This window comes from Camelus ferus, chromosome 7, assembly GCF_009834535.1.
Source record: "Camelus ferus isolate YT-003-E chromosome 7, BCGSAC_Cfer_1.0, whole genome shotgun sequence".
NCBI lineage: Eukaryota > Metazoa > Chordata > Mammalia > Artiodactyla > Camelidae > Camelus > Camelus ferus.
Genome location: NC_045702.1, coordinates 28,076,569 through 28,081,413, shown reverse-complemented (window position 1 = coordinate 28,081,413; position 4,845 = coordinate 28,076,569). Strand labels below are relative to the sequence as shown.

Sequence of the window (4,845 nt, the reverse complement as noted above, 5' to 3'; positions counted from 1 at the left end):
ATACTGTTTGTATCTTTAGTTTGTTGCATCTGACTGTTGGATTGTATTCCACTGTAAATCTCACCATGTTTTACTGATGAAATCTGCTAGTAATGGATACCTAAATTATCTCACACCTGGCTAACAGTATGCTTATTCCTTTAATTTATCTAATTACTGACAAGTTGTTCTCTAGAATGACTGTTTAAGTTTATAAACTGACATAATAATCTATTTTTACTAATTAATTTACTTGATTTTGTAGGTCCATAGAATGTACAACACTGAGAGTGAACCCTAAGGTAAAACAATGGACTTTGGGTGCTTATGGTGTGTCCATGGAGATTCATCAGTTGTAAGAAATGTACAGTCTGGTGAAGGTACTGATAATGAGGGGAGCTATGCATGTTTGGGGCAGGGCGAATATGGGAAATCCCTGTATCTTCCTTTCAGTTTTGCTATGAGTTTTTAAACTACTCTTAAAAAGTAAAGTCTTAAAACAAGTAGGCTTCAGTAAAAGAAATCTGATTTACAAAAAATAAAATTTACAAGAACACAAATATGAGAAATTTTTCTAAAAGTGTTTATTATGAAGTTCCATAATATGTTCTTCTAATTAGCTTAAAAGAGTGTTAAAAACACATAATTAATATTTTGGTAGAATGGTTGGGGACTGAAGAAACTTAAGAAATTGGTAGCAGCTGCTGCTGATAGAAAATTAGTGATATAAAGATAAAATGTTGACATATAAGTTACATATAGTTATATATAATTACATATATATAATCTTATTTACAAAAAAACTGTTTACTCACTTATCACAAATACGTCTATAATAGAATGGGAGAAGTTTTTATGTAATAATGGAGACAAGTTCATTCTCTGTATCCAAGAGCATTTCTAGGTTATCTTGAGGAGCTATCAATAGTGCAGACTACTGACATCAGCCTTATTGATCTAAATAAGCACAGGAGTTTAGGGTTGAAGTTTATTTTCACTGTAAAGAGAGGCTTCCTTTGGAATTTGTTCCAGAACAGAGACTTTTTTCTAATTTAAATGTAAATAATGATTTTAATCTTATGTTTTATGGAGAACATAACTTTCTCCATTATTTTATAGTTTGTCATAATCTAAGAAAGACCCTAAATAAAACAAGTTGTGACATAGGAAACACGGATACAGAATTATTTACTTTTTTGTCTAATGGAAGGATTCATCTTAGAAAAGTACTATTGCCTTAAGAATAAGGATATTGTTTCAACAGAAACTCTCCATTAACAGTATATGCTTTGCATTGTGTAGCACATATATTTTTGTTTTCAAGTGCATGGATTGATAGACATTATCCCTGAGTGTCTTTAGTCATCTATTTATTGTTCTAATGCATAGATTAGAAACATTACATCCCACAAATTATGACTAATTTTTAAATTATTGGTTGCAGAATATTAACTGCCTTCCTTCTCTAATTAGAAATCATGTCAGCATTGAAAGAATACTGTCTTCAAAGAAAATTTATGGATATAGCATTTTATAATTAATAGAATAATGGATACACAAAGAATGCCTTTGTAAAGTCAGAAGTGGATAGCTGGTAGTAGATCAAATGACACTGAAAGTTTATTTTAGATTACTATCTAGACAAAATCTTTTCTGGATTTTTATCTGTACAGTTTGGGTCTAAGACATCTCTTAATCACAACCGTCAGATGATGTTGAAGAAGACAGCTGTTGTCAATTACAGCCTGGGTTTAGTGACTAAAGACTTCATTCACTAAGAATCTTGAAAATATGATATGTATTGATTTCAACTGCCCTATTTTCAATCTCACAGAATATTGTGCCCATAAGGTATATGAATGTAAGTGTGTATGTGCAGAAAGTCTTTGTGTTTATACATATGACTGTGTTTGTAAATGCTTTTTTGTGTGTCAGTGTCCTTTTTAGGTGATGTTTCTATTGATAACCATTACTGTGTTCATATATTATTTACATATAATGACGTATGACTCATTCTTTCTAATCTCTGTTTACCCACTCATTCTGGATATTTAAATTATAGTTTTGAGAACTCAGATCTACACTCTACACACAAAAAAGGCACTCTATTTATATTTGATATATATATAACATGAACAACCAAGTGTCAGCTTCATATGAAAGGCCAAATATTTTGAGGAAAAATAACGTTCTAATGCATTTTGACATTTGGTTATATAAATATGTATATATGTATTAATGTATGCATATAAGTATGTATTATAAACTTCTGTAAAGTATTGACAAAAAATTCTGTTTTAATAATCTTTAGGTATTTATTTAGGTCTCAGAAAAGATTATGTCATGCTAATATAATTAAACCTCAAATATCAGTGACTTAACTCATTAAAAATTTTCCTTTTTCTCATTCAAGAAAGTTTAATGCAACTTAGTAGGGGATTAGATTCACATTTCCTCCTAGATCTTTCTGAATGTGACTTCAGTGCCTCGTATCTGAACCATTTGGTACATCAGTGCATTTGGAGGGCCTTCCACTGATTTAGCTTGGATGGAATTCATAACATGCCGTTGGTCAGAACTAGTCATTGGGGCCCAACTAACTGCCAGTTGTCAAAAAAACAGGAAGTTTTTTCCCAAGAGAAACATTGAATATTATTTGAGCTGACTGTCTGACTCACAGTATATCCCCACTCTGGCCTCTGCAGGACCGGAAGTCCTGGTCCTAACAAGGGGAATAAAATTTAGCTGCACAGTTCTGTAAGGGTTTCACTGAGTGCTGTCAGGGCCCTTTGGAGTTCTTGTGCCTGGAAACTCCCAGAATAGAAGAGGGGTTTCCATACTGGCAAAAGCAATTGTCACAGGTTAGTAAGAGAGCTCAGGCTCTCTTTACAAAATGGAGATAGTCAATACATGCGAAACCAATAATTTTGTAGGTTCTTCCTGGTACTCCCTTGCCCCAGTATAACTATGAATGGGCGTGTGCAACAATTGTATCCTGAGAAGTTTATGATAATGAAATGTCTAGAACTCCTAGGGATAAAGGTTTTGTTTAACCATCAATTAAGCCACCAAGACCTATGTAGGTGACAGCTGAGTGGAAGAGGGATTCAGCATGCTGTTAAAGAAAGTGTCAATCTGACACTTGTTACAATGATAAGGAATACTTTATTGAGAATTATTGGGCAATAGGATAGCAAGATCATTCTTAACTCCAAATACAGCAAAGAAAGCTGGAGATTTTTAGCCAATGAGCAGAGTGAGAGAAAGTCTATATAAATGGAAGATTACTAAAAGGATACTTCAAGGTTGGGGAGATTCTTACTAAACCAGCCAACAGGATTCTTGCTGGAAGGCAGGTCAGTGACTTATACATCAAAGGTGGAGGGTGAGGAACTTGATCAGATATCAAGTCTAATCGAGGGGGGGGTATAGCTCAGTGGTAGAGCACATGCTTAGGATACATGAGGTCCTGGGTTCAATCTCCAGTACTTCCTCTAAGAATCAATCAATCAGTCAATCAGTCAACCTAGTTACCTCCCCCATCCTGCTAAAAAAAAAATTAAAAAAAAGACTAATCAGTTATCAAGGGTGAGTTGACAAGATTCTTGCTTGAGACACTTGGCAAGGATTAAAACAGAAGTCCAAGGTTGAAGCTTAGTCAAGAAGAGTGTTCAGGGAAGCCTAACTAAAGTCTGGTCAAGGAGAGAGTCTTTGTTAATAGACAATAGAGGAGGGAGAGGGTGAGCCCCAGTTGTAGTTCTGTAATACACTACAGTGATGGTGGATATAGTCAGTCTCACTAACCTCCCTCTTCTGACATCCCTCTTTGGAAGTGAGACCCGTAAGATCAATCATTCCCATATCTGTGTGGATAATCTGGTGCAAGGGGTGAGCTCTGGCAATCAGGAAAATGTGCCTTACATATCTCTTGATACAATATATGATGACCTGAGCTGCTCTGCTCTGAAATCCATCACTGCATTTCTAATGATTATATTTCCTTTGGGCTGCTGCAAGTGAATGACTAAGTGCAACAGGGGAACTGAAGCAACCTTGTTCTTCTGAGAGGCAGGATTCCTCTGATGAGCAATTTTGATTCGATCACTCCTGGTCAGCCTTGCCTAGCTTTCTTAGACTGTACCATGATCTGAAATTCTTCCATCTAATCTATCTCCTTTCTCTCTCCTTCACAGTGGTCAGAGCTACACTGCTGTCTTAGGTCTCTACAGACTTTTGATCACTTCTACTAGTTTTTCCTCACAAGCATTTCCTGTAATAAAACTCTTGCATAACAAATCCCATCCCGAAATCACTAGAATGTGAACTAGAAACCAAGGATATTGTAGAGGGCTGTCTGTTTTGTGACGTAATATCTTTCTGAAATTCTTTAAGTCTCCAGTGAAATTTTCAAACTGATTGTTTGGCCAATTCTTCTATTGTAAACCAGCAAAAGAGCCAATATATGTTTATAGGCTTTCTTGGAGCAAAATCGAGATATCTCTGTAGATGAGCAGAGATAGAAAAAAAAGTGAGTTTGGGATTTATAGTTTCTGGGAAGGATACCGTATTTACACAGGTGATAGAACTGATGTTTAAAGTTAATTTTTCTTAAATTCTCAAGTGGTAGGTAAGCCCAAACTGACACTTGGGTTGAGCATGGTAGCTATTAAATATTACATCAGGTTATATTGACAGAGGTAACTACCAGACTAAATCACTATATATCTCCTTAAGAATTTGGATATTCCTGTGGATTCCAGAATTGAACAAGGGAGTCTAAATAATTCTAGCTAAGAAATCAGGAGTGAAAGATTGCCAGTTGAAGTTGAAGAACTGCTGAGAGGTTGAAACCCACAAAATTAGTCA

General features: G+C 35.2%; 1 non-coding gene across 1 annotated transcript; it reads left to right on the top strand.

Moving 5' to 3' along the window:
• The first annotated feature begins 3,401 nt into the window (after positions 1–3,401).
• TRNAP-AGG lies at positions 3,402–3,473 on the top strand. The gene has a single exon. It is a non-coding gene; the product is annotated as a tRNA-Pro (tRNA).
• Positions 3,474–4,845: the final 1,372 nt, after the last annotated feature.